The sequence below is a fragment of the Cetorhinus maximus genome, chromosome 7 (assembly GCF_964194155.1).
Source record: "Cetorhinus maximus chromosome 7, sCetMax3.hap1.1, whole genome shotgun sequence".
NCBI lineage: Eukaryota > Metazoa > Chordata > Chondrichthyes > Lamniformes > Cetorhinidae > Cetorhinus > Cetorhinus maximus.
The window spans coordinates 27,028,254-27,053,837 of NC_135885.1; the positions used below are offsets into that span (position 1 = coordinate 27,028,254).

General features: G+C 47.3%; 1 long non-coding RNA gene across 1 annotated transcript in view; it reads left to right on the plus strand.

The window, feature by feature from the left end:
• Nucleotides 1-5,617: 5,617 nt before the first annotated feature.
• The window catches only part of LOC144682442 (uncharacterized), a 64,575-nt gene continuing 44,608 nt past the window's right edge, over nucleotides 5,618-25,584 (plus strand). Inside the window, exons 1-2 of the long non-coding RNA XR_013577031.1 lie at nucleotides 5,618-5,788; nucleotides 7,144-7,210. This is a non-coding gene — a long non-coding RNA (uncharacterized LOC144682442). The remainder of the gene's footprint in view (nucleotides 5,789-7,143; nucleotides 7,211-25,584) is intronic.

Sequence of the window (25,584 nt, forward strand, 5' to 3'; positions counted from 1 at the left end):
TTAAACAATCCCTTGGCTGGACTACTTTAATTGACAAACACAAGTTTGAAAAAAAAAGTAACATCTGATCATACAGTTTCAATAGAGCTCTTTGTTGACATTTCTCCAAGGGCTTTCATTATGAATGCTTGGACTAGTTTCAAAAGCTACAATTATCTCAGCAAGGGATTCTGAGTTCATTATTTGATTGACAGCTTAAAGAGGCTATTTAAGGATTACCTTTCTTTGATGTGGGGTCTGAATAGAAATTTTCCTTTGTGAGAGATCAACTACTCAAGGGGATTTAAAATCTTTTTATGAATGGCAGTTTTTCTACTAGCAAGGGCAGAATTTTGCCCCTAGCGTGCAGGCTCAGTGGGGGGAGGTGGAGGCGGCCAGGAAGCTGACCGCTGCCCGTGATTGGCACTGCACCACGATTTCACACTGGTGAGTCAATTAAGGCCTGCCCAGCGTGAAATGCGAGCGGCAGCACTGAGCGCTGTCTGTACAGGGATAGTGAGCAGACCGAGCACGAACTTCACGCATGCGTGCGAGTGAGCACTGCATAATCTCCCCGAGGCACAGAGCTGCCTCAGGGAGATGAAGAGATATTAAAAAAAAATGTAAATAAAAATGAAATAAAACATGCTGCCTCATGTGTCTGTCACATGAGCAGGGACATGTTATTAATGAAAAATTAAAGTTTTAATTTTATTATTATTTGCTTTTCGAAACCTCATTCCGCCTGTGGATGAGGTTTCCAAAAAAAATGCAAAGGCCGCTTGGCCTTTTCGCGTGCCCGCCAACCATTAGGTTGGACGGGCAGCGAAATGTTTAATTTAATTGATAACTTAATGGCCTTAATAGGCCTTTTAATTGTTGGCGGGCATGCTGCCAACTCTGACGTGCTTATCTAATGATGACCATGAAACCATTGTCGATTGTTGTAAAAACCCATCTGGTTCACTAATGCCCTTTAGGGAAGGAAATCTGCCATCCTGACCTGGTCTGGTCTACATGTGACTCCAGACCCATGGCAATGTGGTTTATTCTTAAAATGCACTCTGAACAAGGGCAATTAGGGATGGGCAATAAATGCTGGCCTGGCCAGTGACACCTGCATCCCACGAATGAATTTTTAAAAAGTCTGGTGACACCCTGAGCCTCCTGAGACACTGGGTGCTCTGACCTGTCTCCTGTAGACCCTGTAAGCCAGGAATGGCCCCCTGTGATCTGCACCTCTCTGCTGATTCCATCGCTCACGTGGAACTGGTGCAGGTCCTGCTGCTCCTAATGCTGCTGTTGGTCATCTTGGTCCTCACCTGAAGCCCATAATAACACAACATAAGCAACTTTCAAGGGCTTAAAAGTGTATATCAGAATTCTGAACCTCCAAAGTGTAGATGACACCTCCAAAGGCTGTAATGTTAACCTCCCAGCACAGGCACTGTGAATAGACCCTTTCACAGAAGCAGGTAAGAAAGCAGCTCTGAGTACTCAGTAATTATTGACATATTTCCCTGTCATGGCTTCAGCTCCCTCAGTTGCCACTTTCTTCTTGCTTCTGTTGGTGAGTTTTCAGAAAACCGGGAAAACCCATGGAGCAAAAGTTAAACTCCAAAACCCACATTAATATCGCTCCAGTTGACCTATTAACATATTGAAGGTGACAAATTGCCTCTCTCAAGGGGGTTGCTCACACACAGCGAAACGCACTGCAGTTAAATTCTGAACTCAACAGGTTAGACATGGCTTCCCAATGCACTCACACTTCATTCATTTTCACCCCAACCCGCACCAGCACCCAAACCCACCCCCTCACCCACATCAAAATTCTCCCAATGAAGCAGTTTACTTTTGAAAGACAAAAATATCCGATTCAGGTTACAAAGGGGTTCTATTTTATACTTCCAACTAACAATGTCATATAAGTGGTTATCACACAGTGCAACCCAGCTCATATGAAGATAAAACACATTTTTTTTCTGGAGTGACTGACGCCACTGTCTCCACTACCTTTGGCAGACCCACATTTGTAATGGGGCATAGAGCACTTAAAGCAAAGTGAGGATGTTTCAAATGATAAAATTGTAGCGTCAGCTGTGGGTCAGTTGGTTGCACTCTCACCTCTGAGGCAAAAGGTTGTGGGTTCACTCCAGAGAGTCAAGCAGAAAATCTCGGTTGACATCCAGCTCAGTACTGGAGGAGTGTTACACTGCTGGGTGTGCTATCTGTCAGGTGATATGTTATATCATCTGCTGTCTTAGTTGGATAGAAAATATTCTACAACACTATTCAAAGAAGTATGGTGGAGTTCTTCCCAGCATTATGATCAATGTTTATCTTTCAACCAATATCATTGCAACAGATTATCAGTATCATATTGCTGTTTGTGGAATCTTGCTGTGTGTAAATTGGCTGCCATGTTTCTTACATTGCAACAGTGACTATACTTCAGGCTTTGAGATGTCCTGAGGTTGTGAAAGGGGCTATATAAATGTAAGGCTTACTTGTTCCTCTTATACAATTCAGTGGTTAGGCTGCAGTTAGAACATTGTATCCAATTATGGAGGCCTTATTTTAGGAATCATATGAAAATGATGGAGAGAGTGCAAAAGCAACCCACTAAAATGATACCAGGGATAAAGAAGAGAGAAACTGGGACCTTTCACCAGAATAAAGTGGTTTAAGATATTATCTAATGGAGTCATTCAAAATGATGAGAAGTTTTGATCAGGTAAATTGGGAGAAATTATTTCCTCTGGTCAGTGAGTTGATAACTAGACAACACAAATTTAAAATCACCAAAGGCAGAATGTTATATGCAGAGAAAGAGCAGGACATGGAGTCCCCTCCAAAAGGCAAGAGTTGGAACAAATTCCATGACTGCTTTTAAAAAGGACACAAATATAAAAACAGGATATGGGGAAAGAGCTAGGAAATGGAACGAAACAGATAAATCTTTCAAAGAGCTAATATATTGAGTTGAAAATTTTCCTTATGTGTTGTAAAGTTCCATGATTCAATGTCTTGGCAGAAGGTTGTATAAATTTGTGCTACATTGTGTTGCAATTTCCATTCATTTTCAAGACATGCAACTCTTACAATTGTGCTCAGAATGAACATGAACTGCATGACTGAGTCCAGCACCCTTCCTCTGCCATTCCACTGATACACGTTTATTTTTAATACAGTTACAAAAAAGAGGTTTTAATCTGAGACCTGCTGAACACTGCTGATCTTGGAATAAAATGCTGAAGTCACCATTTGGCATGTCCCAGCGTCACAGTAATAAAAAAGTGAATAATATACATGAGCTCCATGTCAGCCGCATATAAAAACAACACATTGTGCCTTGAAACACATTTGTGTCATTATTGAAAAAATATTCTTCTGCCTATGAATGTAAAATCGTTTTAGTGGTTTGTTATCCGCTCTAATGGAACCCTTATATTGTCCATTCTGTGTCAATTGTGATGTGGTTCAGCAGATATGCCCAACTTACTTACATATTGTTCTACAGCCTCCTTGTATTTCTATATTCTGCATATCACAGTACGTTTTGTCAGTACATTGTGGAGTTCCATTTGAAGCTGTCACTTGGTCATAGCCTTTGCCCCTTTTAATGTGGTATCAATGTCTGACAGCAGGAGGCATAAACTGCTTTGGATCTCCTGGGAGCTGATGGTGGAGCTCTTATTCTATTGGACCAGGTAGGAAGTTTCACCCACGATGCTCTTGAGAATTTCACTTAACTTCCCCTCCTGGCCCCCGGTATTGTAAATGGTCCACTCTCTTCTGGTGTTGTCCCTCTCTCCTTTAAACTTGCTGCCATCCCCTCTCTTCAAAAAAGCAACCCTTGACCCCACTATCCTTCCAATTTACCATCCCATATCCAACCTCCCTTTCCTCTCCAAATTCCTTGAACGTGCTGTCGCTTCCCAAAACCATTCCCATTTTTCCCTGAATTCTATGTTTGATTCCCCTCAATCAGGTGAACTGTGCCACAGTACTGATATAGCTCTCATCAAAGTCACAAATGACATCCTCTGTGACTGTGGCAGAGGAACGCTTTGTACTTCTCGAACCCTCTGCAGCCTTTGGCATGGTTAACTATCCATCCTCCTCCAGTGCTTCTCCACTTTCATCCAACTGGGTGAGACTGCTCTCAACTGATTCCATTTTTATCTATTTAACCATAGTGGGAGAATCACTTGCAATAGCTTCTCTTCCTGATCCTGTACCCTTACCTCTGCTGTCCTCCAGGGATCTATCCTTGGCCGCCTTTTATTTCTCATCTACTTGCTGTGCCTCGGCATCAGTTGATACATACACGCTGACGACACTCAACTCTATCTCACCGCTCTGTCAACTCTTCCACTGTTGCGAAATTCTTGACTCGATTACTCCAATGCCTGGTCTTCCACATTTTACCCTCTGTAAACTGTAGGTCACCCTAAACTCTGCTGCCTGTCTCTTAACTCACATCAAACCTGGTTCACCTATCACCCCTATGCTTGTTGACATTAGGCCCAGGTCAAGCAACACCTGGATTTTAAAATTGTCATCCTTGTTTTTGAATCACTGCATGGACTCGCCCCGCCCTATCTCTGTAATCTCCTCCAGCCTCCCAAACCCTCCAGGATATCTATGCTCCTCTAATTCTGGCCTCTTCAGCATCCCCAATTTTAATTGTTCCACCATTCTTGATGATGCCTGCAGTTGCCCAGACCCCTAGCTTAGGAATTCCCTCCCTGCACCTTTCTCCACCTTTCCACCTCTCTTTCCCCCTTTAAGACACCTCTTAAAACCTACCTCTTTGATCAAGCTTTTGGTGATCTGGCCTACTATCTCCTCATGTGACTACTGGCGTTACACTTTGTTTTATAATGCTCCTGTGAAGTGCCTTGGTGCATTTCGCTATGTTAAAGGTGCTATATGAATATTGTTGTTGTTTTCGACTACTGCAAATTCAGCCTAGACTCAGTTTAATTAGATTACTGCAATATGCAACCTGTGAAAAGCAAACTTTTAAAAATGTTTTCTAACTAAACAACTGATTGGCTCAGCAACTCTTTACTAAGGTTACAAGTGTAACCAGGGTTAGAACGAAGTGACAGAGATATCACATGCAGGTGAGCACACATGGGTAGAACTTCTCTTATCCTGATTAGAGTTGCATGGAGCCAGCAATATCATTTAAATCTACCCATTTGCACTTCACTAAAGCACACACAATGATTGCGAAGGTTTTCCCTGTAGAGGTGCTAGGTAAATGCAAGTTGCTGTTGGTGAATCAGCAGCATATGTCATCAGCACTCCCCACTCTCCAAACATGGAAAGGAGAAGCTGATCAAGCAAACGGCAAAGTGACGTTTATACCAGGTACAAACAATAATAACAAAACAAAAATCGAATTAAGTTTATAGGAAGAAGTTATTGTCGTGAGAGAACACAAAGGCGCAGATGGGTTATCAAACTAACCCTCGAATTGAAACAATGCAATTTTATTTATTTGGAGTTGTCATTGCCTCATTGGCCCCATCTGGATTTAAATTGCATTCCCACGATGATTTGTTATCAATTGTTAATCATTTACAACTGTTTCTGGTGCTCCTGCAGTTTTCCACAGCTGCTGAGAAGTTGTTTGCTGACTAAAACCTAACTGGTTCTTGTTGGGCTTCTTTCTGTGGTGTTTGCAAAGGAAGTTTCTTATAGTGTAAAATCGCAAAGACAAGGCAATATAATTCCCTCTTTAGGTTCGATGCATTTCTTTTCTTTCCCTGATGTGTATCCTCCAACATTGAAGGTAGGTTGCGGCTCTATAGGCTGCCTCAACATTTTCGATTGCAAAGCTGCTCTTTGCTAAGCTACAGGAAGTCTGAGGGATCAAAATAGGGTTACACATTCCATACTCAGTATTATTCTGCTGCTCAGGATCAGAGGATATTTCGCAGGGATATCTCATGTGTTTCATATGGGCCTAGGACAAATATCCCAGTTGGTCCCCAGTAAATATGTAACTAGACATCCTTACCCAGTAGACTGTCTAAGGAATGTCAGAGTAACCCTTTACACACATGACTGGTAAATTTAATTGTCAGTCTGGGACAGGAACTGACAGGGAAATACAAAAACTACACAGATTAATAGCAATTCAGAAAACATGACCTGATCAGGAAAGAATGTTTTTGTTCCATTAACAGAAGAATGCACTGTAAGTATTAAATGGGGGTGCTTCCAGAGTCAAGCAAGGTACAGGATGATTCAGTTGAACTCTTGAACTCTACGAAGACGACAGGGGGGCATGCATTTATGTGATTGGTTGATCACTGAGCTGAAAGAAGACAGGTGTCCTAAAATGGAGGTAGCAAGTTCAATGGGGCACATCTGAAGAAAAAGATTATTTCTTTTGCGAAATGTTGCCTTTGTTTGAGAAGGAAGGGGAGCCAGAAAGGATTGTACATCATCTTTATCCTGAATGATGTCCCAAATTCAGCCCTGATTTTAACCAACCCTGCCCAGTGGGTGCAGAGCGTGTGAACTGTCACAATGACAAAAATCAACTGTTTCTGCCAGAAAGCCACCGACTGCCATTTTAACTCCAGAGTCGACTCGGATCCGAAAATCACCAAACCAGAAACGGGCAGGTGCCTCATAAGTAAATTGAAACATGGGTCTGATGATATCGTTTGGACCCTGGCGCAATTTTATCTGGGCAGGTGAGAGGTGTCGCCCAGTGGTTAAACCCATTGAGTAATACCTAGCAGCAGTGGTTTCAAAAACTGACTGATGATGACTAGAAACTAATGAGGTTCACATGGGCAGAAATTTTCGCTCGGCGGGTGGGCGGGCATGCGCCCGAACCGCTCCAGCGTGAAGTGACGCGTGTTGACGTCGGCCGAGCGTGCTGACCTCAACGCACAGTCACACGATAGTTCGGTCGGCGGGCACGCATCAAAGCCAGCAGCGCGCCCGCCGACAATTAAAAGGCCTGTTAAGGTCATTAAGTAATTAATTAATTCATTAAGTAATTAATCCATGGGCGGGATGAGGTTTCCAAAAGCAAATAAAAATAAAATTAAAACTTTAATCTTTCATTAATAACATGTTTTATTACATTTTTATTTTCTTTATTTTTTTGTATCTCTTCATCTCCCTGAGGCAACTCCGTGGAGTTAAGAGTCAACCACACTTCTGTGGGTCTGGAGTCACATGTCAGCCAGACCAGGTAAGGATGGCAGGTTTCCTTCCCTAAAAGGACATTAGTGAAACAGACAGGATTTTATGGCAATTGATTTTAGATTTACAGTCACCATTACTGAGACTAGCATTATAACTCCAGATTTATGAATTGAATTTAAATTCCATGATCTGCTATGGGGAGATTTGAACCCATGCCCCCAGAGATTTAGCCTGGCTCTCTGAATTGCTAGTCCAGTGACATTACCACTATGCTACCATCTCCCCCTAATTCCTCACATCAACCTTCATTGAACTCTCACTGCTTATCACATGTGCTGTTTTAACTTCACTCCTTTGAATGGATGAGCAGTTGTAAGAGAAAAAGCAGCAACTGGACCTGTTAGAAGACAGTCGGTAAGGGGAGCTTCTTGTAGGAGGCTTACCCCAGCCCACAGGGATAGGCTGAGCTTTACTTCCTTCAGATATTGTGAGGAGCAGTGCAGGAGGGTGGTGCACTTCACCAGGCATGCTGCTGCGCCATTGTAGCAGGAGTTGCTAACTGCTGGAGCAGAAGGCCATGTCTTACCAAAAGCTGTGAAAGTCATCAATGCCCTTGGGCCTGAACCATGCGTTCATTGGGCACGTGTGATCGGTGGGCCCGGAATCAGCCACAGTGCCCGTTTCTGCCCGCGAGCTTTGGAACGACGCGATTTCACGCTGGCTGGTCAATTATGGACCAGCCAGTGTGAAACATGCCCGGACATTGGTGCAGCGCTGCCAGTGGAGGAGGGAGCTTGGCAGGCGCTGGCCGGAATGGTGGCCTGGAGGGGGGCATGAAATGAGCTCAGGCAGCTCTCTGAACACTGCCTGGAGTTGGGGGGAGTCTAAGGGAGCTGTTGATGAGAGACTGGAAAATTTGGCATACATGATAGCCTCAACACCTGGTGGCCATGGCAGGCAGGATGCCAATGCTGGTGGGCACTCTGCTCCACAATTCTAGTGGAGGCAGTTAGTGCCTGACATGAAGTGCTCATGCCATGGGATGGCAAGGGAGGCCACCCCACAAGACGAAGAAGGCTGGATGGAGGTGGCTGCCCAGGTGAGCGGGCATGATGTGGTGCGCCGCACATGGATCCAGTGCCGGAAACGGTTCAATGATCTTCTGCGCTCCGCAAGGAAGGGTACCAACTTGGCATGGAGGTGAGTATAGATGCTTTGGAGGGTGGCCATAAGTCACGGTTCTCAGGGGTGTGAGATGCATAGTGCCAAATGGCACTTATCCCTGTGCCTGCCAAGAGTAGATGTTTCCGCTCACCTTGTGTGTATAGAAGGGTGAGGAGTGCCAATCTGACGGACTCCTCGAGCTGACTGTCCGGGTAGTGGCGGGTGGGTCACGAGGCTGGAATAGTGTTGCAGGTAAATGATGGACCAATGAATGCACTTGCTTGGGTTCAGGAGAAGAGCAGCCATAACGCACTGGAGCGCACACGAACGGGTGGTGGGATGCCCAACATCCTGATCCTGTCCAGGTTTGAGATGGACGCCCTGGACATGGAATGCGAGCGAGGAGCAAGGTCCACAGATCTTGGAAAGGCAGGGGTCTCGGAGGATAAGAGTGCAGTGAACAGGTGAGAGACTGGGGATTGTGCAAGAAGGGCAGGGTCATGGCATCTCCAGTAAGAAGTTTAAGCCCAGCGCACCCATCATTTGGCCAATCACAGTCTCAGTGAGGTACGAAATGGCAAGCAACCATCGCGCTTGCACCGAGACTTCGTGATTATAGACTTAACATATTCTGTTTCTCCCTCAGGGGCGCCATCCTCACAACATGCAAGTGACCCTGATGACTCCCACGTTGTTACCCAAGGAGGGTCCTGCCGAGTGATGCCCCGTGGAGAGGCAGTTCCAGGAACAGGATCAGGGGCTCTGGGGATCACGTTTGGACCTGCAATCCCACACACTGGCAGTGACCTCAGGAAAGAAGCCACTGCTTTTTTTAATTCATCCATGAGATGTGGGCATTGCTGGGCCAGAATTTATTCCCCATTCCTAATTACCCTTGTTCAGAGGGCATTTTTAAAGCCAACCACATTGCTGTAGTCTGGAGTCACATGTAGGTCAGGCATTTCCTTCCCTAAAGGGGCATTAGTGAACCAGATGGGTTTTTAATGGCATCATCAGGCTTTCAATTCTAGATTTTTATTGAATTCAAATTTCACCATCTGCTGTGGTGGGATTCGAACCCAGGTCCCCAGAGAATTACCCTGGCTCTCTAGAATACCAATCCAGTGACAATACCACTACACCACTGCCTCCCCACTGAGGGATGGATGAGGCACCTAGTCTCTCTGCTAGGTGCCCGTCCGTCAATGGTGAGCAGGGAGGTCCAGCCATACCTCATGCTGGCGGACGTGCTGCCTGTCGTCTCTGTGGACTCCTCTCACAGCGCTCCAGATGAGGGCAGCAGCTCCTCTGCCCCTCTGCCAGTGACCGTGCCATCTTGTGAGGCCACGATGACTGAGGACAGTCATGTGGCTGGACGCACCCTCCCAGGTGGAACCTGCTCAGGCCCTGCTAGCCAGAGGGCGACCACCAAGGCCATCAGGGCCGAGACGATAGCAGAGTCAGCAATCTGCCTCCAATGCCGCTGCCAGCGAGTGGGGGGGCACCAAGGTGGAGCACTCGCACGTGTAAGTTTAAGACATCGTGAGCACAGGATGGGGTTTTCATGGGTGACATATGTTCATTTTATCTGTGTTTTGTATTGTTTTTGTGTGACTTTGGCAACCACATTATGTTTCCTTCCTTGTTTGCAACTCTGGTAAAGATTTAAAGCAAGATTTTGTTTCAATGCCCTGAGTGTCCCTTATGTTTTTCCATAGCTACAGGCCACATCAGTGCCTCGTGATAGATGGCAGAGGGCAGCAAACTTTATTACAGAAGTTGTGAGGTGACACTGGGGTCATGGGATTGCTGTCTTAGAAACGTGTGTGATGGAGATGGTGCCATTGCACTGAGATGGAAGCCAAGCCCTCGAAGCCTAACTGAAGTAACAATGAAACAAGGCTCCCCTGGTGTCCCTGCCTCCCTGAAGGTGCATCAAGTCTGCTTCCTCACCCTCGCCCTGTGCCTGCCCAGGCTCCTCATCTGTAGAGTCTTCCTCTGAGGTGTGGGGCACTGTCTCGGTGTCCTCACCCTCGAGTCCCCCCTTGCCAGTGCCAGGTTGTGCAGAGCACAGCAGAGCAGGACGATAAGCGATACCCGTTCTGGAGGATATTGCAACAGTCCAGGCAAGTGGAGCCTCATCTTCAGCAGCCCTATTGTCTCCTCAACCAGCGCCCTGGTGGAGGCATGACTCCAATTGTACCTCTCTTCCACTTTTGTCCTCAGATGCCGGAGTGGTGTCATGAGCCACCTTTTCAACGCACCCTCTTTCTCACCCAGCAACCAACCATCCAGCCAAGCTGGAGCCAGGAACAGCCTTGGCACTTGGGAGTGGCACAGTTTGTATGCATCATGGGAGCTGCCAGGGTACCTTGCACAGACTTGCAGAACCTGGGTCTAGCGGTCGCATACTATCTGCACATTCATGGAGTGATAACCCTTCCTATTCACAAAGGCACCCGGCTGACCCGCTGGCTCCTTACTGGCCACATGAGTGGCACCCTGGATGCGCGGGAACCCAGCAACAGCTGCAAAGCCTCTGACTCACTCAGCCTAGCTGGCTTGGTCTGTCCGGTAATGAATAAATGTGGGGACCTGTCTGAACAGAGAGTCCGTTACGAGCTTGATGCAGCTATGGACAGCTGATTGGGACACTCCACACAGATCCCCCACTGACCCCTGGAAAAATCCGGATGTATAAAAATTGAAGGCTACTGTGACCTTCAGAGCCACTGGCACTGAGTGCCCACCCACATGTTGGAGGCGATCTCCGGCCCAATCATATGGCATAATGATGTCACAGTGTCCCTAGAGAGGAGGAGCCTCCTGCGGCACCGAACCTCGGACATGTTGAGGTAGCTGGATCTCTGCAAATACACCCTGGCAGCAATATAATGGCGTCTTCTGCGGGCCCGTCTGCCTTGCTGTCCCTGATGACCCTGCACCCTCTGTGCCTGCACCTCTCCTCCCACGGGTCTCTCCCCGCAATGCTGCCTGCGGACACCTGGCCTCCGCCCCCTTCTACCCCTCTCTTCCTCCTCAGAGGAGGTGCTCCCAGCGAAGTATACAACCCCCACCTGTTGAGATGCAGATGGCACTGCCCCCGAGCACTGAAAGCTGCACTGGGCAGGAATGCTGCAACAGAGCTGACAAAACAAAAAAGCCCACAGAACAAGGCTAACAAAGCAAATACTTCAGAAGAAACCAGAAGTAAAGTTCTGAAAAGTCAACAATAAAGCAACAGCAAACTCTCACCTGAACTCCTAACACACAGCCAGTGTTCCCGCCCCATTTTATCCCTCCCTTGGATGAGGAAAGTGAAAAAACGGATGGCCGCCTGCCCTCATTGCCCGTGCGCCAAACGAAAAATCACACGGGAAACATAAAACTCACGTCAATTGTCCTTTTAACTGTCTTAAATGGCTGATTAGTTGTCGGCGGGCGCGCTGCCGACTCCCTCGCTCGCCCGCCGACCATACTATATCGCCAGTGCGCAATGATGCGGGACGTATGCCGCACGGTTTAACATTCTTCCAGATCGGCCGTGTGCCTGGAACTAAGGCTTGAAATTCTGGCCTTAGGGCAGAATTTTGCCCTTGGCATGCGGGCTCGGTGGGTGCTGGTGGGGGCAGCCGGGAAGCCAGCCGCTGCCCGCGATTGGCGCCGGAAGGCAATTTCACGCTGATGGGCCGATTAAGGTCCGGCCAGCGTGAAACACGAGCGGCAGTGCTCAGCGCTGCCTGTGCGGGCAGGGAGAGGAGGGCAAGCGGGCCGAACATGACCTTCGCGCTTGGTAATCTCCCTGTGGCAGCTCTCTCTCTGAGGGGGCAGAAGGGGGGCGATGGATACGTACTGCTCGCTAACCCCCCCTGGATGAACTGATTTCAAAAAAACAATTAAAGATTTTATAAATGTTATGAAACATGTCCCCCCATGTGACTCTGTCACATGAGCAGGGACAGGTTATTAATGAAAAAATAAAGTTTTTACTTGATTTTTATTTGCTTTTGGAAGCCTCATCCCGACCGTGGATGAGGTTTCCAAAAAGGTGCAAAGGCCGCTCGGCCTTTTCACCCGCCCGCCAATTGTTAGGTTGCATGGGCACTGAAACATTTCTTCTCATTCACTTTTTAATGGCCTTAATAGGCCTTTTAATTGTCGGCAGGCGCACTGCTGACTCTGGCGCGCGCCCGCTCACTGAAATATCGTGCGAGTGCGCAACGACGTCAGGACGCACGCCCGACATCATCGCGCGTCATTTTACGCTCGGTCAGGTCCGGCGCGCGCCCGCCTGCCAAGCTAAAAATCTTTCCAGGCTGTTACACGGACTGTATCCCCCAACCTGCCGTGCAGATGGAGAGATGTGAGACCCAACTTTAACTCCCAGGCCTCATTTCAATGTGATTGATGAGTTACACACCCTGATTATTCTGAGAAATGGGCAGCCCACCCACTTCACGCGGGCAATTTCCAGCAAGTCTCCGGAGGCTTGTTTGAAGCTGTAATACATCTCTTAAATTGCGGTTGCATTCCTCAAAGAAAGATTGCCTTGCAAAACTGCACACACAATTCTACAGAGACCAAGCCAGGGCGAGTCAGGAGGCTGCCTCCACAGGCTGTATTTTACAGGGTTGAGGAGGTGAATCAGGGTGGTGGGTGTGTACTGCTTGCTACCCTCCTGGAAAGAAAGTCGGTCCCGAACCAACCAAGAGAGGCCACCTTCATGAAAATATAATAATTTTCATAACATTATTATAATTTATTGTAAAAGTAAGTTAATATTGGGGTTTGGATTAGTTTCTGTGTATAGGTGTGTGTGTGTGTGTTTTAATTAAATTGCAGACAGCTAGTCTGGGCGTTTTGATGTATCAGAAGGGAAACTAGGTTTGAAATGCTAAACACGTAAACATGACTGAAGTTTTAGAATGGGAGGTGTGAAGGACATTTGCATTTATAGATAAACCAGAGTCTTGAATTTCAAAGAGATGGTAAGGTATTACACCTAGCCAACAGAGGCTAAGCCAAACAGTGTGTTTATTTTTCCCAAAGATTACTGATAATATGAGTACTATGAAAGATTTATATTATGGCAAAAGTAAAGTTGGAAAGACATATTGGAACAATGGGATTTACATTAAAAAGGGAAAAACCTGTGTCAAGAAGATGAGGTTATGTATAAGAGGAAGGCATTCTCAGATCTAACAAGTGTGAAAAGCCTCCAACCTCTATGTGCCAAGCTGCTGTCTACAGAAACCAAAGCTAAGAGCATTCACTTTGAACACCACTGTCCAGGGTATTGTGTGTTTTGCCTGGGTCTGTTGAAATCTATGTTGTCTTACTGTTGCCTTAATGGAGGTGTAACTGGGAGCTAGAGTGATTAGGGGATTTAGGAGTTATCATAGTAGCAATTTGTAGACCTATGTATGTGCTTAAAATAATTTATTTTATTAATAAATGTTTAATTGAGCTTTGTGAAAAACCTGTAAGGCCTGGTGGACTTGTTACTGCTGAATTCAAGGCATGCATCTCGAAATAAAAAAACAAATTTCAAAACAATTTTGGCAGCTGTTTCAAGTTTCCCTCTGGGTTTTGAGCAGCTCAGCATTTACCATCCACTGTGCCATAATACCGCCCCTCAGTGATAACATACTCCAGGCTACCTAAACAAGCTAAGGGGCAGACTTCCGTCCCTCAATCAAAGGAAGTCCTGCCCTCAGTGCTGCCAGCCAATCTAGGACCCATAGTTGTCCTTGCAAAGTGCCTGTTTTAGCCATGGTCACTGGACACTTTGTTTTTGAATATGCTAATATCCAATTGCAATTTTAGAAGCAATTCTGGCTTGTAGTGAACATTCATTTCCTGTCCACCATTATGGAGATTTAGCTGCCTATTTAGCACCTGAGCAAAGGGCATAACACCATCAAATGCTTTGACCCATAAGTATACACTTACATAAATCCATGTTATATTCGTTGATCAAGAAATCAAACTCTCTCTCTCTTAGTGGAACAGCTGTTTCATCCCAACCTCTACAAGAAGTTTTTTTCTGCATCTCTTCTGATTGGTTTGCTTATTTAAGCCTTTATACGCACAGATTTCAGTCTACTGTTTTTGCATTGAATTTAATATTCTGCTTTTAGCGGTCTCTTTAGTAAATAACGGTGTTCATCAATAAGTATGTTTTATAATTCAGTTTACCACAAAAATGTCTTGCTTGGCTGATATTAGTCATTTACTTAAGTAATTTGAGATTTTTTATGATTTATCTGATAACAGTAAAAGTGCCAGATTTGATAACTGCAATAAAACAGAAAATCCTGCAAATAGTCAGGATGTCTGGTAGCATTGGTGGAGAGCAGAAAAGGGTCAACAGGTTGAATTTTAGGCCAGGATTTTACTTATGGCAGGCGGGCTGGGCAGGAGCAGGTGCAGAGCCAACCGCCGCCCGTGATCAGCTGTGGGCCACCATTTTACGCGGGCGGGCCAATTAAGGCCCGCCCAGTGTCATGCACGGCCGGTAGAGCGCTACCTGTGCGGGCGGGGGGAGGAGGAAGAATCGGGGCCTGCGAGAGAGCGCAGCAATCTCCCTGAGGCATGGAGCCGCCTCGGGGACACTGAATAGATTCTAAAACATTTTAATAAATGAAGTAAAAATTTATCCAAACATGTCCCCTCATGTGACAGGGTCACATGAGTTGGGACATGTTTGTGAAGTTGGGAAAATTTATTTATTTGTTTTATGAAAGCTTCAGGAAGCCTCATTCGCCCGTGGATGAAGTTTCTGGAAAAACGCGAAGGCTGCTTGGGCTCTTCGCCTGCCCGCCAACCTTAAGGTTGGATGGGCAGCATTGTAACGCATTTTAATTAATTTCTTAATGGCCTTCATAGGCCCTTAAACGAGGAGGCTGTGCGCCCGCCGAAGGAAATATCGAGATGACGCACGCCTGACATCATCGTGCTTCAGTTTACGTGTCAGTGTGTCGGGCCCGCCCCCGCACGCCAACCGGAAGATTCAACCCTTAGTTCCAGGGTCCTAATCCTGGGCTGAATTCCGGATTGGGAACCAGGAAGTGACTGTGGTAGGAAGCTGGAGGAGATTTTTGAGGAGGTGGCCAATTAAGAGGCCGCCTCTGGCAGCCCCATCCGGTTAAGGAAGGCAGGTGGTCTCTGCAGCAATGGGATTGCCTGAGACTCTGAATGGCTGGCAGCCTCCACTGGGAGAGGTGTTGGTTGAGTTGTTGGTGCTGCCGGTGTTGGCGGAGCACCGTGAGGGCACCTCAGGATGGAAGTGCCATCTGAAGACATGTAAATGTTACAAAATATTCTGTAGCTACAGCTGCCTGGCTATCAGCGTGGAGGGGGAGCCCTTCCACATGACTGTAACCCTCATCGCCTAGTGGATTCCTGCCAGGCTCTTTTGCAGAATGTGTCTGTGGACCCCACCATGCCTGACATCGAGAGGTGGCCATGATGCCACCTAAGGGCTGCGGCAAAATTGGGGGGGGCCCATTACATTGTCTTGAAAACACAGGCAGGGTGTGGAGGCTACTCTCAATCGGCTCTTTAATTGGCCTAATTGCCTACCCGCTACTGACGGGCAGGTAGTTGTTACACCTCCAGACACTGCCACCCTGGAAGTAGGCCAGAGGTGGTAACCTGCGGACGGACCATATGAAATTGCCGCCATGCCTGTCTCTGAACCCGCCTGCATCTCAGCCCAATGTTTCAGGCATTTTGTCAGTTCTGATGAAAGGTCATTGACCTGAAACTTTAACTTTGTTCCTCTCTCCGCAAATGCTGCCAGACCCGCTGAGTATTTTCAGCATTTTCTGTTTCTGGTTTTATTTCAGACAGTATTTTACTCTTGATAACTGCAATGATGCCAACTCACCGAGCAACCAATGCATTGCGATAATCTATGTTTATAAAGTATTTTACAAGATAGTTTATAATGTTGACCCTGTGCCATAAAATGGTTTTGTTTTTAACCTCACTATGCCATAGCATGAAAAGAAATCTAAATTCCTGATCCTAAACTCTTCCTCACCACATGTTACTAAGGCACTGATTATAACTGTGGACTGGTTTTCAGCAAATGATCAGCAGTGGGAATTAGAAACTCAACCACCGCTTCAGAAATGAGGCCTGGGGTATTTTAATTCCCGGGCCTCAGTTAAATCCATTCTGAGTGGGTAGCCGGCAGGAAGCAATGAGAAGTTGTAGGCTCGGAGGCTGCCCACTGACAGAAGGTGGGTGGCGTGATCAGACACCCCCGGGTCATCTCATGGGGGACTGTGATCAGCAGGGGATGGATTTACACCTGCAGAGGCCTAATCTCTTCTTGTGATGTTCTCAAGGAAAGTAAAACAAAAATTACAAACCCTTTCCTTTTTGGGTCTCCTCAGGCCCCGATCCTCTACACTGGTAGGTTGGCCTGCCAGAAACTCGCTGCAACTTCCCAGTTGCAACTTCCCTAACCCTAACCCTAACCCTAACCCTAGGCTACCCAGTAAAAATTGCCATCAGGTCCTAACAAGGGCATCGGGGCCCAACATGCATAAGTTAAAGAGTACCCAGTGACTTTGTTAGATATTTGTGCCATCTACTCAGGAAGAACGGGTGAAAATTGGAGCTTGTCAGCTCCTGGAGGCTTCGTGTCAGGTAACTCGGACAATTCTAATTGCCCACCTAGTTGGTGTTGGCGAGTCGGGTTTAAATTGGTCCCTTGGTAACTGTTTAGTACATCTTCCAAATTGTCTTTCAAAACAACAGAGCTTGACCATACCAGTTAATCGGTGCTCACATACTCTCTGGTTGAGTTTACATAGTAGAAGTGATTCTCTGATCGCAAGTCACATGCAGCGGCAAAGTAAAACATGTTTTAGTTTACGTCAAAGAATCTTTTTTTGGATAAGTTTTAGGTCAACTCACATTTAGTCAACACCCTACAACACCCCTCAATATAACTCTTAGCAGATTAACCAATGTTTTTTGTTTTCCCGAATGCTTCACCGATTTCTCACAAGCTTTTTTTGTAATATGTGGTTTGTTTTCACATGAGTTAAATACTATTTCAATTAAAGAATTATATAACTCTTTAGTAATGAGTTTCTTAATGTGATGGAAGTATTCATTGGAATGGAGTGGGTTTGGATGACAGTGTGCTGTGCTGCTCCCTGCCAATTCATTAGAACCGTTTGAAAAGGATTACATTCGGGGATCAGTCCTGTACAAAACAAGAGAAAAACACGTCATCTTGAATTCATGACCGAGGCCAACTGAGTCTGAGAAATCTTGACAAAGCTGATTTGCTAAATTGTTTGTGCCTAATTTTGCCGGTATGTGTTCAGTTTATGGCAGAAATGTATCAATTTCTGCCGTCTTGTGCACAACAGAAAGAATTTTTCTGGACCTGGGCTGTTTTACATTAGTATCGGCTGCTGGGGCCCAGTGGGCAAGGCTTCATGAGTCAAACAAAAGAGAGATCTCAGCAGAACGAGTTAACAGCCAAACTCGAATGTGGCATCATCTGCCCATGGCCTTTTTTAAACCTGCCTTGTGAGTCAAGCAGCAGTTCCAAGAATAAATTGGGAGGACTATGTTCTCTGTTATCAAGAAATCTTCTAACCATTTTTAAAATATCAAATGGCTAATGAACCATCAAATTCACTGATAAAACAAAAGGACCAACTTTCAATAATTCAATCCATGGGCCAGTGTCATCACATGAATGAAATTCTATTGATGTCTTCAATTAATTGTTCTTAGCTCTGACAGCGTTACTTTATTGCTGTGGAAATCACACTGATAATTCACTGCAATAAAAAATAAAGGGCTGGATTTTCACGGAGTTGGGGAGACTCCGTGGAGGTGTGAAAATGGCCGCCGGGACCCGGTTCCAGGATTCCTGACCCCATTCCCAAGGTTTCCGATTTTCGCCAGTAACGAGTTAAGGATGCAGGCTGCTGTGGGTCTCGAGCCCGCACTCCCGACCTGGCTGCTCCATTGCAGGGTTTAATGTGTTCTAGTCCTCCGCAATTGTCCTGGGCCAGAATTTTTCGCTGAGCAGGTATGTGCGCGCCCGACCCCCCCAAACGTAAAGTGGCGCGCGATGATGTCAGCGAGTGTCCCGACGTGTTCACGCACTCGCTCGATATTTCAGTCGGCGAGTGCCGACAATTAACCGGCCTATTAAGGCCATTAAAGTAATAATTAAATGCACTTTTGTGCTGCCCGTTCAGCCAAGCTAGGAGGCCTTTGGATTTTTTTATGAAACCTCACCATGGGAGGGATGGAGTTTCCAACAGTAATTAAAAATAAAATTAAAATGTTTAAATCTCATTTGTAACATGTCCCTGCTTATGTGACAGAGTCACATGGGAGGACGTGCTTTCAACATTTTTAAATTATTTATGTTTTTAAAAGTCTTCAGCTCCTGGAGGCAGCTCTCTGCTTTCAGGAAGCTTTCAGTGCATGCACGCACACGCATGTGCAAACTTCCACACTCGCCATCCTCCCCCCCACTCCCACTCAGGCAGCACTCAGCGTTGCAGCGTGCGATTCACGCTGGCTGGTCGTTAATTGTCCAGCCAGCGTGAAACTGTGGTCAGAGCCCAATCGCGGGCAACAGTCGGTTTCGCAACTGCTCCCGGGCCCGCCCGCTGCACCCGCCCAATGAGGCAAAAGTCCTGCCCATAGAGTCCGGCCAGCGTTTAAAGGGCTCATGGTTCACGGCACCTCCTTTCACTACAGCCCAATAAAAGTGTCAATCTCCAGACACTTTAAAGTATGAATAGCAGAAACTGCAAACACTTGAAACCTCTTTGTGTAAATAACATTGTGCAATTGACAGAATAGACAGACTAGATCAGGCTGCCAGAGCTTCAATCAAGCAATGTTTTCCCTGGGGCGCAACTGCTTCAACACTTTAATGGATGTCTGGGATTTCAGCCAAGAAGGAGGCCACGGGGCTGTGTGGGGGGCATGAGGCAGCATGGTTGGGACACAAGGAGTGTGTGGGGGCAAGGGATTAGGGCTAGAGGACTGTACTGTTTTTATTATAACTGGGGAAAAGTCCCAGATCATCAAGGTGGACCTATTAAACAGCCCGCTGCAGCACCCTGTAGCTGCCTCAGAACTCTTTCCAGGGGTAGTGGGCCTGACTCCTACAGTACCTTCTCCCAAGGACAATCTGCCAAGCTGGGAAATTTCCCGATTCCCACTACCCGCCCTGAAGATGAAAATCCAACCCATTATTCCTCACCTGATGTCTTGCCACTCAGGCAGAGCCAACCAAAAACAGACAAAGCCTTACATTATCTTCCAGTATTCTGCACCCAAAAAGACAACGAGTAGAATTTTCCCATTCATCCTGTGGCGGCTTTCAAGACGGGCGGGAGCAGAGAATCCAGCGGGAGCAAAAATGCCGGAAACCTGCCGGCGTAAAAACAGTTGGCGATTCTCCCGATGGTGGTCAATTATCCCGCCAATTAGTTGCGTGAACAGCTGCTCGCCGGAATTTCCTCACATCATCCAATCTTGTGCCACACCAGCGGGAAATTACATCGGCCTCAAACCCGTTTGAAAATGAGTGGCGTAAAAAGTCGGGACTTTATGGCCCTGCTCAGCTAGCGGACATCTGATGAGAGGAAGATGATGGAGGCCTACAGCTACCGGACCCTGGAGGAACACATGCATTGCCTGGTGGGTGGAGCCTCATCCTCCATGAAGCACTTTCAGAAGGTGGGAGGTGTCCATGCTGCAGCTTCAACTTCGCTGAGGCTCCGGACTTTCAGAGACTTGGCTGAGGCTTGGGACCATCTCACCGGGACTTTGGTGTGGGGAATGGGAGCCTCAAGCTGCGGGATGGAAGGCAGAAGGAGGCACTGATGTGTGGTGAAGAGGCTGGGTTGGAGTATCTAGGTCTGAAGAAGATGAGGAGGTAGCTGTTGTCCTGGTCAACGTGCTCACTGGGAGGGTGGACTCCTTCTGACTCCTGGGGTGTGAACTCAGGCTGGGTGTGATAGGAGGGGATGGTTAAGATAAGATGGTTAACAGCCAGTAGGGTGGAAGGGTGAGGGTTCAACGGTCTTGGGTGAAGGGGCGGCGAGGGTTGTTAGTTGGGAATTGGAGATAGACACGGATATGGGGGTTGGGGTGGTAGGCAGGAGGAGGTTAGGGAGGTCAATGTGAATGGGGGTGGGATACTCTGGAAGAAAGGGAACGTGCACAGTCACCTGGACATCCTAGAAGGAGAAGGGTTCGGACTGGAGGGTGATGGTGGGGAGGTTGAAGGTGATGCCAGCAGGGTCAATGGTGATGGTGGGAAGGACATGGGTGACTAGGAGAGGGGAAATGGTGGCGCAGCTCTAAAAGAAAGTCACTACAACCATAGTCCTCAAATCGAAAGTGAGCGAGGCCTCGTGTTGGAGGAGCATGGGAGTTGGGTCAATGCGTGGATGGAAATGCAAGTCGCCTCAACTAGGCAACAGAAAGGGAACCACAGCAGACATTATTGAATATGTTAGGGACCAATGAGATGAGTTAGCTGGATGAAGGCTCCATGGGCGTGGGAGAGTTCTCACATGAGAGGCACTGCCAAAGAACCGGCTCCCTGCAGATTTAGTCGGGGGGCCAGCTGTGTGCAGGAAGACTGCTTGACAGTGGGGTGCCTCACAAAACCTTTAGAAGAATGCTGAAAGAAAACTGTAGACAATATGCATTGCAAGTGAATATATTTGCAGAAGTTCATATGGTGACAATTATTGTCTTCACCTGTGTAGCAAGCTGTGATCAAAACCTTTTGATTTTTCTAGGCCATCCACTCCTAGGTGCTGCCCTGACATCCGCAGCAGGGGTGGAGGCAGCCTGCGGAGCTGTTTGCCCTCTTGCCTTTGATAACAGTGCAGTCTTCCTCTTTGAGGGCTTCAGACACTGCTACATGATGTTCCCCTGCCTCTTGCTGACTATCCACCATGAGAGACTCATCAACTGCCTAGGGCTGAGCGGGTGGCTGTTCTTCAGCAGCCCTCCGAGTGCTGGAGACCTGGCCTGCCGCTGCCTCCTCCTGCTGCGGGGACGTGTCAGTGAAGCGTTCTCCAGAAAGTGAGCCTGTGCCTCGTGTAGAGATGTTCCCCACAGCGGTGCGTGTCCATGCGCTGCTGGAGCATGTCAGTGAGCGCTGTAGGAGTTCTTCATCATCTTCCGCCTCGGATGTGGTCTGGGGGCTGGAAGTTCTGGTGGTGTCCCTTGTGGGCCTTGATCTGCAGGTGCCTATAAGATACAGAATGGAGTTTCAGTAGATGAGCATGAGGAACATAAGACTATGTTACTCACTGTGATTGCCAAGGCGTGATGAACGCATGGAGGAGTGATCCATACTGGGTTGCTGAGACAATCTGATCTCCCATTCCCCACAGGAGCGATCCCTGCCCTCCCCAACAATCTGGGCTACAGCCTCCTCAAACTCTGTGAGGTCAATGACGTTGGCCATGCCCCCACCCCTCCCCCCCACTGTCTGGGAACCTTCTCGCCCGTTGTGGGCAAGCTAGTCCTGGATGAAGACACAAGAAAGGCATGTGATGAGAACGGATGGAGCCTGGGTTAGCAAAGGTTCATACTCCATGTGTGTGGTGAGCCCTCCCAGCAGGTCTGAGGATGGAGAGTGCGCAGCATGATAGATGAGGTGGTGGTGATGTAAAAGGTTCCTTTAGTCCATCAGTGTTGGTGTGTATCCCCTGGTTATGGTGCGTGAGATCCCTGAAGAGACTAGCTATTTGAGTAAATGGGCTGCATCTTCTGGTCGGCGACCAGGGGGCGGGGCCTGCTAGTCGATGTGTAAAATGACGCAGGGTGATGTCAGGCAGGCGTCCCGACATCATCCCGCATCATTTACCTTTTGAGGTCGGCGGGCGCACAGCTGACTTAGCTGTGCGCCCGCCAACCTGTCAACAGCCTATTAAGGCCATTAAAAAAGTAATTGAAATCATTAATGGACCTGCTCGCCCAATGCAAAGGTTGGCCGGCCGGCTGAGAGCCCTGGTGGGCTTCTGAAAAAACATGAAACCTCATCCATGTTGAGAGGTTTCACGAGGTATTTAAAAATTTCAGAGTATTTTAGAATAAAAGTTATGGACGTGTCCCAACTCAGTGTCACATGAGGGGACATGGCAGCAAATTTTTTTCTATTGTTTAAACTGCTTTTCACAGTTGAGCCGATCTCCCTGAGGCAGCACTTTGCCTGAGGGAGATCTGTGTGCTCTATCGCGCGCATGTGCTAAACAGCGCACTCGCGGCTCAGGGAATCCCCTCTCCCCGGCCCCCACAGGGAGCACACAGCGCTTCCTGGCGGACATCACGCTGGGCGGGCCTTAATTGGCCCGCCCGCATAAAATGGCGGCGCGGTACCCAACTGGGGGCGCTGATTGGGAACCAGACCACCCGCCCCCGCTCATGATGCCATGATGAGAGTTTGATATTAGAGGGAGTTGAAGGGTGACTTACCTTGGCAGAGTCGGTGTGGTCATTCATCCTCCTCCTGCACTGGATCTCGTTCTGGGTGCAGCTGGAGGCTGCGCTGACCTCCTTGGCGATGACCTTCCGGGCCTGAGAGGTGAGGCCGGTGTGCTTCAGGGAACCATCCCTGGGATAGAGCACACCCCTATGTGCCCACATTCTTCTGATCAAGGCCTGGAGGGCGTCTTGTCTGAAGCGGGGTGCAGCCTTCTTGTTGTGCGTGGAAGACATCTCTGTAACCAGCTCCTGGAGACAAGTAGGCCACAGAGAGTGAGATGTATGTGTTTGACCCTGCCTGCTGACGGCAGGGTGGATGAATCCGCTCCCGACCCAACAGGTCATTCCCACAGGCGCGTGTTCCTGCCACTCTGAGCAGTGGGGGTGTGCGCCATCGAATTCGCCCACCACCGCACTTAGTCTCATAAATAAAGAATTCTGCCCAGTCAATAATTTGGATTTCTTAAACCCTTCAAACATATTGGAAGTGGAAAAATAATTTGAATCCAGCAGTATTGGATTGAAAATGATTGCATTCACCAGTCTGGGAAAAAAACCTGCTTTGTTCCTATGTGACTATTGTGTTTGTATGCTGGGGTCTTTTACACTGAAGACATTAACCAGGAACTACACCATCATAGATGCAATATTCAGCATCATCTATGCTCAAGCTGTGTCAATATATTATACATTTACAGTACAGTATACTTTTGAGAAGTTAGTCATTATTGGAATCTCGATGCATATTTTATGATACTAATTGACAATTCAAATGAAGCTGTAAAAAAAAATTTACACATGAAATCCTAAAAAACCTCCCTAATTCAAAGGCAGCATTTCCCTAGCTGTGTGTTTGACCGAGTACTGAGGGAACATGTTATGAAACAGATGTGATCTTAAAGCATACCATTTCCTGTGGTTGAACGGGAATGAGCATGTTTAAGAGTATTGTTAAAGGAACAGTGTCCAAACAGAGAACAAGCGACTTATGATGCAATGGCTACCCCCAATACTCCCAGACTTTTGTACCCACTCTTCCAGAGATCCTGGATCCCAGCACCTGCCCCAATAACCCTTGAAACTCCCTCTTTTGTGCCCCTGGAGACCTGGGATTCCCCAACACTACCAAGGATCCCCAGGCATCTTCCCTCAAAGTCTTGCTAGGCTGCAAGCCTCCTGTTCAGTGTCCTTAGATCCAAAGGTTATCCTTAACGCTGATGACTCAGTGATCCTGGCTACACAACTTAGAATTACACCATTTTTCTTACATAATGTTACAAATATGGGGCAGAATTTTCCATTCGGCGTGCGGGTGCGCACCTGACAGTCCGGAGCGTAAAATGACGCGCGATGATGTTGGGCAGGCGTCCCAACGCCATCGCGAAGTTGCGTGATATTTTGTTCGGCAGGCGCACACCAGATTCGGCTGCGTGCCCGCTGATAATTGATAGGCCTATTAGGGCCATTAAGCAGGTAATTAACTCGAATGATACGCTGCCTGTTTAACCTTACGGTTGGAGGGCAGGCAAAAAAGCCAAGCGGCCTTTACGCTTTTTAGGAAATCTCATCAACGAGCGGGATAAGGTTTCCTGAAGCTGTAACAAATTAAATTAAAAGTTTCCTTTGAACTTAAAAACATGTTCCATCTCATGTGACACACATGAGGGGACATGTCTCATTAAATTTTTAATGTATTTATTAATCTTTTTAAAAAGCGCTTTCATCTCCCTGGGACATATTCGTGCCTCAGGGAGATTGAAGCGCTCCTTTGCGTGCATGCACAATCTGCGCACTCTTCCCGGCTCTCCCGCCTCCCCCCGCCTGCACGGGCAGCGCTCAGCACTACCGCTCGTGATCCACGCAGGGTGGGCCTTAATTGGCCTGCCCGTGTGAAACTGCGATGTGGAGCCGATCGCTATCGGCGGGGTCAGCTCCGCGACCGCCCCCCGCCCGCTCTTGCCGAGCCTGCCCGACTACTGGAAAACCCTGCCCATGAAGTTCATAAGTTTATTATGTTTTGGTACTGTCTGCTTAATGTAAGGTAAAATGAAGGATGTTCCGTGATCTGCTCCAGATCCTGCTTGACAACAAGCCTGGGTGGTTTGGTTGCTATGGGGACAGTGAGGCACAGGTTGTTTTACTGGGAAGAAGGTGCAAGATGTCCATACCATTGGACAATGGCAAGGCCATCTGTGATGACTCTGGGTAGACTGTTAGCCTCCAAGTCACAGGGAGGAGTTAGGAATATCAGGTTTTGTAAACAGTTATGCTTTAAATTGTCTATTTAATTTCAAGATAGAATGGAGTTGGGGGGTCTAAAGGATACCTAACTAACATTTCTGCCTGAATACATGGCCCATGTGATTTACACTGCCAAGGCAATGGGCTATGACAGGGAATGAATCCATTGCAAGCCATTGTAGTATTGGGTTACAGAGCTTTTTTTAAGATATCCCTGAACCTCACAGACAGGTCAGTCTGAAAGAATCTGAGAGAGCAAGAAAAAGGGAGCAGAAAGGTAGAGGCAGCTAGCCCTATACCTTAAACAGAGAAAATGCTGACCCTCTCAGTCACCACGTGGAATGTTTGTAGGAGCTCACACTCAGATTGAAGAGACTGAGGTCACAAGGGTTTAATTGAGACTGGAACATTCACCTGTCTTGGCTAGAGGAAAGAGTCCCCAATGTGTCCCTCACCATGAAAGTCAGTTCAGGAATTTGAAGTAATCCGGTTGGAAAAGGGAAA